The following is a 10,095-nucleotide window of genomic DNA, read 5'->3' as shown; positions in this document are numbered from 1 at the left end:
GGTGAGAGTTTATATACAGCTGAGATGAGATGCAGTGATCTTCTGGAAGACTCTCCTGCTGTGGCTTTTACTGCGCTTTATGATGATAAAATTCTACAAATGAAGCTAAACTGCTACATGTACAAGCTGAGACTCATGGAGAATCTCGGATTCTGCTGCCAAACATTCGTAAGGGGAAGAAAAAAGGAAACTGAGCTAAATAATCTTCTGCAGGAACATACGACTCTCCATTCTGTGAAAGTGACCTCACAGAATGGCTGAAAGAAAGAGAAAAAGAGTCTAAGATCATTAAAACGCTCCTCAGACGGCTGAACGAATATGGTGCTCAGGTGGAACTCAACATAGATGTCATCTTGATGGATCTAGAAGATGGAAATCTGGTCAGTTACACATTCACGCCGCTGGACTGCTCAGATGTGCTTCTTTTGCAACAAACTGCCTTTTGAGTTCTTCAAAGCAAAGAGAAACTGATAAGATAAGCTCTAATGTCAAGCAGAAGTCTTGGCTCACTGCTGATATCCAAAAGACCATGAGGAGAAACTTGGAGATATTTAAAGCCTGAAGAACTCAAAAGATTGTAAACCAGTCAAGTTTATTGTGTCCTCAAAAGAAATGAAGAGCAATCCTGGTTCCTGTGTTCTGGTGTCATGAAGATGGAAGTGGAGACGCTGTTTGCTTTAGTCCTCCATCCACACCAGTCTGTCCAATCGCTGAAGAGGTCAAAGGTCAGAGTGTGGTTCTGAAGGTGGTTCCTCCATCATGTCCTGATACAGTGGAGCCTGGGATTACTGTATAAAGTAAAGCAGGACACAGTCTGGAGATTTGAAGCTGTGCTGAAGAACCAAGACACAGTTACTCTGTCTGATCTGGGAGAAGAAATGGAATATGAGATCAAATGTGCAGCGGTGGGAAACTCAACTACACCACCTACAGTGATGTTATTCGCTTAAGGATAATTGAGAAGAAGCTCATCACGGAATTAGACAGAGTTATTGCTAATCTGAGCTTCACTGAAAACAAGTGCAGTGAACTATTGAAAGACACCAGGACAAACACATTTAGCACATTTCACAAGAAGATCAAGAGATATGAAACGATTCTGCCAAATCTACAGGCAAGAGTTTGGCGATAAGAGTCGGTCACTGATCCAGTCAGTTCAAGCCTGTGAAGAAGAGACTTGTGCCTTGACCAATCTTCTACAAACTCAGGAAGAGTCACCATTTAAATACACAGGATCTAAAGGAGTGGATCAGGAGAAAGAAAATGAATTAAGCACAGTTGATGAGTTTCTTCAACAATTATTGGCCATTGGAGCTGAAGTGAACACAAGCTTAGACCCAGTTTTGTCAGATATTACAGTGGAGAATGTGGTTTGCTACATGTTTAGTTCCCTCGAACAGCCAGAAAAGCTGCTTTCTGAACAAGGACATTACCTGAAAACTCAAACAGCGTCCGGAAAGAAGAATCCAGGAACGTCACCTCGAGTACAGACGTGGCTCACCGGAAACATTAGAGAGAAAATGAGAGAACATGTAATCATGTTTAAGGAGCTGATGACGTCACACGACAGTCAGCACACTAAATTTATTGTTTCTCAAAAGACCACAAAAATCATCCTGGTTCCTGTGTTCTGCTGTATGAACGTGGATGTGGTGATGCTGTTTGCTTTAGTCCTCCATCCACACCAGTCTGCCCAATCGCTGGAGAGGTCAAAGGTCAGAGTGTGGTTCTAAAGGTGGTTCCTCCATCATGTCCTGATACAGTGGAACTCAGATTACTGTATAAAGTGAAGCAGGACACAGTCTGGAGATTTGAAGCTGTGCTGAAGGACCAAGACACAGTTACTCTGTCTGATCTGGGAGAAGAAACAGAGTATGAGATCAAATGTGCTGCAGTGGGGAAACTCAACTACACCAGAGCGAGTGGCGTGATCAGAGTCAAGACAGGGGTAATGAAGGAATGCATTTATTAAATAACTGGAAGTTTGTGCAGCTTTTTTAGACTTGGATACTTTGCACTTTACTTTAAGCATAACTTCTCTCATTGCTAGTTTTTAATAAAATGCTCTTTTTTTCAGGGAAGTATGAGGAGCAGTGCAGGTGAGTCATATATATATATCACTCAAGTCTACACCTGATAAATGCTTTAAATATATGTAGCAGTTAGTGTGTTATTTTTATGTCATATGACAACGGTAAACTGGTAAAGTAACAGGATTATGTAGGAATGGGAATGTCATTCACCAGTTCAACAATGGATACTGGAAGAGGGGGGTGAACAGACAGTGTTTTCATTGTTGACCAAACTATGCAATGACAATATAATATTTATCTGCAATAAAAGAAAAGCGTATGGAGCGTAACAGTAATTCTGGCTGGTCACGTTAGTCAAGTTTGTGTCAGCTGACACTGATCAACGTCTACCTATCACCACAACGATCATAATCCCTCTCATAAGATCCCTTTTGTTCATTATTCAGCAACTATCACTTTGCTCAGGAACTAATCAACCCTCTCCATCCCCAGCTCCACTTTTCCAGTCAGGACTTGTCACTGAATATATCACTGAGTCAGATCACTGAAATAATCACATAAAACATTTATGCTATCTGCTGCATAGCATGGGGGGCGGTATTCTGCACTCCCTGCTCCTACGTATGCAACTTGGCAAACAATAGCAACAGTTCTAAATTATGATCCATCCATCCATTTACTACCGCTTATCTGGGGCCAGGTTGCGGGGGGAACAGTCTAAGCAGGGACGCCCAGACTTCCCTCTCCCCAGACACTTCCTCCGCTCCCCAGCCAGCCGAGAGATATAATCCCTCCAGCGTGTCCTAGGTCTTCCCGGGGCCTCCTCCCGGTGGGACATGCCTGGAACACCTCCATTGGGAAGATCCGGGAAGCATCTGGAACCACCTCAGCTGGTCTCTCTCGATGTGGAGGAGCAGCGGGTCTCTCCGAGCTCCTCCCAAGTGACTGAACTCCCCACCCCTATCTCTAAGGGGCGCCCAGCCACCCTACGGAGGAAACTCATTTAGGCCGCTTGTATCCGATCTCATCCTTTCGGTCATGACCCAAAGCCCGTGACCATAGGTGAGAGTAGGAACGAAGATTGACCGGTAAATCGAGAGCTTTGCCTTGCAGCTCAGCTCCTTCTTCACCATGACAGACCGATACAGCGACCGCATTACTGCAGAAGCTGCACCGATCCAACTGTTGATCTCTCGTTCCATCCTCCCCTCACTTGTGAACACAACCCCAAGATACTTAAACTCCTCCACCTGAGGCAGGAACTCCCCACCAACCTGAAGGGGCAAGCCACCCTTGTCCGACTGAGAACCATGGCCTCAGACTTAGAGGTGCTGATTCTCTTTCCAGCTGCTTCACACTCAGCTTTAAACCGCCAAGCGCACACTGTAGGTCTTGGCAAGATGCCGCAAACAGGACAACATCATCCGCAAAAAGCAGAGACGATATCCTGTGGTCATTAAACCAGATCCAGATCCGCCTAGAAATCTCGTCCCATAAAAATAATGAATATGACCGTGACAAAGGGCAGCCCTGCATGTCCAACATGCACTGGGAACAAGTCTGACTTAATGCCAGCTCCTGCTCCATCATACAGGGACTGGACAGCCCTTAACAATGGGCCCCTTACCCCGTATTTCCAGAGCACCAACAGTTTTTCAGTTAATGTAGCTCCACACTCTCCAGAGTTACATTAACACTTTTGATTTAGTTCCTAATATATATTAAATATTAAAATAACAGTAAAAGGGGAAATCGTTGCATGTTTTAGGTGGTTACAATTAGTCTCAAAAGATCTACAAATATTTTAAATAAACTACAGATAATTTCTATTAACTTGTTTATTAGTGCAATTTTAAGTTTTAAGGTACACAAACTTTCTCATTCCAAAAACTGTATGAACTTTCAATATCAAATGGCTTATAAAATTTAAATACTTTGTGTTAAGGTTGAGCAGTTCTGGCTCTCAAATTTCTAACGCTGGGAGATTCTTTAATTTTTCCTACAGCAAATGTCATACAGGAATTGTCTGCAGGAATGTGTAAAAGTTCACAAATGCACTAGCATAGCAGAAACTGAACACAAAGTGTGTATTAAAAAAGTTTGCCTGGTATGGGATGAGATGTTTGTTCAAGGTGATGTAGAATTGGTTAGGGTCATTGATTGTTGTTGAGGTGCTCCTCCAAAGCACAGCAAGATTAAAGAAATATTACACACAAAAATAATGTGAATGCGTGTGTTTTAGTCTCTGTGTTTGAGCAACCCAAAACATAATTTACTCTTTGGGTGTTGAAATCAACTCTGAAATGTTTAACACTGAAATCAATCAATCAATCATTTTTATATATATAGCGCTTTTAACAACACAGGTTGCATCAAAGCACTGAACAGTGTAACGTAGAAGAATACAATGACAGGGATGTATAATGACGAGAGTGACCAATTTCTTATTAAATGCAGAGACGGTCTCTGTAATCAATTCGACGTTAAATCACTAGAAGTTAAGTGTCCCCAAATGTCAACCTTTTTAATTTAATTAAAAAATCTAGTATAAAAATAACAATTTATTTTAGTAGCTTGTTTTGTGATGTTCAGAGTTGATCTGTGTATCTAAACATGGTTGAGATTCATACACACTGATTCTTCATGTCTGTGCCTAAAAGAAATACTTTTCTTTTGCTTAAACATCTTGTAAGAAATCCTTTTAACATTTATAGTAAATACAGAATATTTAGCTGGAATCACAAGGCTGTTGTAATCAATAAAATAAATTAACTCAGAGATTAGGTTTTAAATGAGTTCATCGATTCAGGTAAAATAATGATTACATTAGAACATCAGGTGTCTATATTAACAGTCAAGAAGACTACATTTGGGAAATTATCTTTTTTTAAAGCATTACTTATGATTTTGAGCTCCACACTTGAAATTGTAGGTTTATGCAATTTGATTGTAAATTTGAGTTGAATAAATGCAATATTTTAAGTAACGTTCAGTCAACATTACTTGATTGTTTAAGTAAAGATAACATTCAGGTTTGCAGTGTTCTTTAGCATGCTCCCAGATTGATTTCCAGTCTTCCCTGGAAATACTGAGTGCAAAATCATTTTCAAACATTCTATAATTTATAGAATAGTTCACCCAAAAATGAAAATTCACTCACAAGTAGTTGCACACCAATATTAATTTCTTTGTTCTGCAGAACACAAAAGAAGATATTTTGAAGAATGTGCTTTGATGCAACCTGTGTTGTTAAAAGCGCTATATAAATAAAAATGATTGAAGAAAGTTTGTAACTAGACTGTTTTGGGTCACCATTGACTTCCATTTTAGGAAAAACAATACTGTGGGAGTCAGTGGCGACCCAAAACAGCAAAAATATAGACATAACCCAATCCCTACCCCTAAACCTAACCCTGACCATGACTTATTCCTAAATTCAGAGGAAAATAATGGCTGATGAACAAGGGTGTAGAAGCACCTAACCCTGATCATAAGCCTATGACTCCTGAAGAACAGATTTTTGTTATACTTTTGCCTACTGTAAGAATGATCATTTGAGAAGTGTGAGATCCTTTCTTTCTTTCTTTTCTAAGGGATGTCAGCGATCATTCCGGTCCAGATGATCCAGTGATCCACGTTCTTCTGATGGGAAGAAATGGCTCTGGGAAAAGCTCATCTGGAAACACCATACTGGGGAAAAGATATTTAAAGTCAAGATAAAACAAAAAAAGCATGAAGCTGAAAAAGAGTTTGATGAAGTGTGTGGGGGTCAAACTCAGATCGGTGGGAAGCAGGTTTCTGTGATTGATTGTCCAGATCTACTGGATCCAGATCTGAATAAAGAGAAGCTGGAGGAACTGGAAAGAGCAGCTGGTCTCTCGATGTTCATCAGGTCTTAGTGTGGTCCTGCTGGTTGTTCCTGTGATGGCAAATGTGGAAAATGAGGAAGAGATGCTGGATTATATTAAGTGTTTACTCGGTCGTGAAGTGCAGAAATACATCATGATCCTGTTCACATGTGGAGATGAACTGGAGGAGCTGGATCAGAACATCGATGAGCTTCTAAAACAGAGCGATCGTGCAGATCTCCAGCGACTGGTCACTGAATCTGGAGGAAAGTTTCACTGCTTCAATAACAAGAGCAGATCAAGTGTTCAAGTAGAAGAACTGATGCGAAAGATTGAAGACATGATGATTAGAAATGGTAGGAGATTTGAGATGGAACCAACGAACAAGAAAGCAAGCGCGAACACTCCTGATCTACTTTGTAAGTTTTTACCATTGACTTTAATAACACAAACATGTTACGGGATTGTTCTGTTATTGATCTGATATTTCCTTTGTAGTATTTGGAGAGTCTCCAGCTGAAGATCAAGAGAAGCCTGATGAGAGTAAAGACCAGATCAGGCTGGTTCTGCTGGGGAAAACCGGATCTGGGAAAAGTGCCACTGCAAACACCATCATCGGCAGAAACCTGTTCAAATGTTCAGCCGGATCCAGCTCTGTAACAAAACAGTGTCAGGCAGAAACTACAGTGAGGTTTGGTAAAACGATCTCTGTGATCGACACGCCTGGACTTTATGATAATAAACTCAGTAAAGAGGAGGTTATTACTGAAATAGCGAAATGCCTAATATACTCGCTTCCTGGACCGCACGCTTTTATTATTGTGATTAGAGTGGGTCGCTTCACTGAGGAAGAGAAAAATACAGTACAGGAGCTCAAAGAAGTGTTTGGGGAAAAGATAGAGAAATACGTCATGATCCTCTTCACTCACAAAGATCAGTTAGAGGAGGAAAATCAAACTATCGAACAGTATCTAGAGAACGGTGATTCGGATGTTAAAGCACTTGTTGATGGTTGTAGAAACCAGTTCTTCTTTCTGGATAACAAGTCTGCCAGTTTCCCACAGTTCAAAGATCTAATCAGTAAAATTGAGCAAATGGTCAAGTAAATGGCGGACACTTTACCAACGATCAGTTTGAGGAACAGAGAAGCTCATTCAGACGCTGAAATTAGATGAGAAATTTCAACATTTAGGCTTTGCAGAAGAGGTTCGGTTTGAAGCTGAGCATTTGATGACAAAAATGAACAAATAGCAGCTCTTCAGAGAGTAATCATGGAGATAGGGGATAAACTGGACAGAGACCCTGAGTTCCGCCATGATGGAAAGATATATGCAAAGTAACCAAACACTGATGCTGAATAACAAAAGGGGTATTATGAAGCACATCATAAGGAATATGATACAACACTTGATAATTAATAATGTGACAGAATTCCGTTTGGTACCGACATTTCAAATTATAATCACGATACTTGGAGTTTCAGGAATATTTGCCAGACGTTCCATGTGTTCGGTTCAGTGACATCGTGTTTAAAATCGAGACCGTAAAGATACGTAAGATCCTTTCTTTGTATCGATGACTAATTGTAAATGTTACACGTGTGTTGTACTGAATCTACTCAGAGGAAGTTCAAGGCAAGGAACTTTTAATCTGAATGTAATCTAGTTACCGGATGATAGCAATTGTTTTTTGGGTTTAGATAGCAAATTTATTAGTCCTGTTTTCATTGAAGATGATATACTCACTTTCTGAATTCATTATATAAATGCATTATATAAGCATTTATATATTCTGTAGTTATACCATCTATACCTGAAGATTTATTGTTTAATTTTATTCATTTTGTAGCTATTTCAGTTAAGTATTGGTTTTCCTCATTTAGGTTTTGGATGTTATTTCTATCAAATGAAGACCTTTTCCCTTTCTTTTTCAATCCACTGCACAAAAAATGCAAAATCATCAATAAATATATTCTTCCAACCAGTTTCTTTTGTCTTTGCGTTCTCCTTACCGATAAAAAATCTAATCACTACATTTGGGAAAATTGTCTTGTGTGAAATGTCTTGACGCAATGAGCCCAAGTTCTGCAAAAAGCGTTCAAGCAATAGGCAAAAACTGTAAATATTCTGCTTAGATTTTAGATTTCATTATAATTCCCGCAGAAATGGACAGTTTGCCATCGTTCTGATGTGAATGTGTTTGAACAGATGTCCTGTTTTTGTATTTTCTTCTTTTCTTTGTCATGTTTTTATGCACATTTGAACTTCTCACGAAACCTGAGTGAGAGTCATCTTTAGGATTCTCTGAGACCTGAATCATTGCACTTGTGGAGACTCCATGATGAGTGCAGTTCTGGAAAACGATGGCTCTGAAGACTAAATGATAGTTTCTCGCCATTAATTCTTAATTAAGAATGGATGTGTTTAAAACACAGAATTGTTTTTTCTTGTCCACCTGTTTTTTTCTGACTCTGCTGACCCAATGAGCATTTCGTTCATTCTCAAGAAAAAAAAAGGCAGGCTCAGGTCAGATGAGGGCCGGGCTGGGGACTAAACTCATGCAAATCAGACTCTAGACGGCTCTGTGAAACTCAGTCATTTCAAAACAGTTTGACCGGTTGCACTGTAAACAAAAAGCACCCAGAACTGATCTATGGTCATCAATAAAATACACACTGCACCGGTGGCAAAGGCAGAAAATTAAACGAATCGTGTTCAAACGTGTTCTGGTCTTCCTTGGCAAACAAATATTAATCATTTTCTTTTTCAGGAGTGATAAAATGAGCTAGATTAAAAAGAGGAAGATTTCTACATGTCTGAAGGAAGCAGACAGAGATGTAGAAAACTCCTTAAATCATACATACTTTCAGCGCGATTCTATGACGTGCTTCTTTAATAAAGGTGTTTTAAGAAGGCTTTCGAATCAAAATGTGAGTTATTTCACCTGTAGTTTTTTCTGTAATCAAAGTTTTGTTTTCAGTTATCATTAATCTGGTCTTCAGTGTCACATGATCCTCCAGAACTTAATTAAAAAAATATAAGTCCAGTAAAATAGACAGAGCTTTTCACCTTTTACTACTAAATACTAGAATTGCATTTATTAGCCCTAAAACCATAAAGAGTAATTAGAAAATTTATTTAATTCAATGTAACAAGCCCTTGCTGATGTAACAGAGGTATTTTATGGGACTTTTATTTTGACAGGTCGCCCCGTTTTCAGATAAAAGTAGAGCGAGAGATCCGCCATGACTGTTGGCACTGTATAGTAGCGATTGTGATACTCAAGTTAATTCGGGTTCGGTGAGTTAAGTAAGATGTAACGCCGTCGTGTGAGACTGAGAAGACCAGAAATCGCGTGAGACTTGATCCAAAAGTTCGAATAGAGTAGGGCGCGAGAGCCTGGCGGACAGCACGTGACACAGAGCTTGCTTTAACGCGGTTGTTTTGCATCATTCGAGCTGCGTGCGTCTTGGAGAGTTTTTGTGAGCTGTGTGCTTTGCGAGGGAGGCATTAATTTCTTGCTGTACGTCATTCAAGTGCACTTGCAAGTGCGCGAGACTGTGAACATGAACTGGAAATGAGTGTTACACCTAGTTTCATTCACTTAGTATTTCAGAAACACCGAATCAGCACGTGCTGTGGCTGAGCTGCGCCATTTTGTTCCAGAAAAGGGCCTGTGTTTTTTTTCTTAAAGGCGACGCTGAGTTGGGTTGGTGTGAGAACCGAATCATTGGTTGATTCACAAGAGTTGTTCAGACTGTTGAATTGAGTCAAGATTTATTTAGCTCTTTTAAGGAAATCACTTGAAATTGAAGGAATTTAACTTACAGGGTCATATATCAGATTTCTGTTTCATTAGAGAGATTCACGGCTGTTTGTAAAATTTAATTGGTTTGTTCTGATATTGAAAATAACTTGATCAAATCTGTATTTGAGGTGATATACAATCTGTGTTTGACATTTGGAAGTTTACCAAAGTTAAGAGAAAGTACTTTTTTTTTTTATTTTTATTTTCTTCTTTTACTACTTTTATTCTATTGGAGCTAAGCTTACAAGACAAAAAGAGTCCTTTCATCTTATTTTGCCTTGGACTAGGGGTGTCTCACTGAAACTGTTTGGTTTAAGACGGTGGGAACATAAGTTTAAACTAACATTTGACTTCACATTTACACTTCAGGAAACCAGCGTGTTGACACCCGACCTGAAGCCCACGCT

General features: G+C 39.6%; 1 pseudogene; it reads left to right on the top strand.

Moving 5' to 3' along the window:
* The first annotated feature begins 1,088 nt into the window (after positions 1-1,088).
* On the top strand, positions 1,089-7,046 carry LOC122331619 (annotated as a pseudogene).
* Positions 7,047-10,095: the final 3,049 nt, after the last annotated feature.

The sequence above is a fragment of the Puntigrus tetrazona genome, chromosome 3 (genome assembly GCF_018831695.1).
Source record: "Puntigrus tetrazona isolate hp1 chromosome 3, ASM1883169v1, whole genome shotgun sequence".
NCBI classification, from domain to species: domain Eukaryota; kingdom Metazoa; phylum Chordata; class Actinopteri; order Cypriniformes; family Cyprinidae; genus Puntigrus; species Puntigrus tetrazona.
The sequence above is the reverse complement of the archived record's forward strand: the minus strand, read 5'-3'. Positions and strand labels throughout refer to the sequence as shown.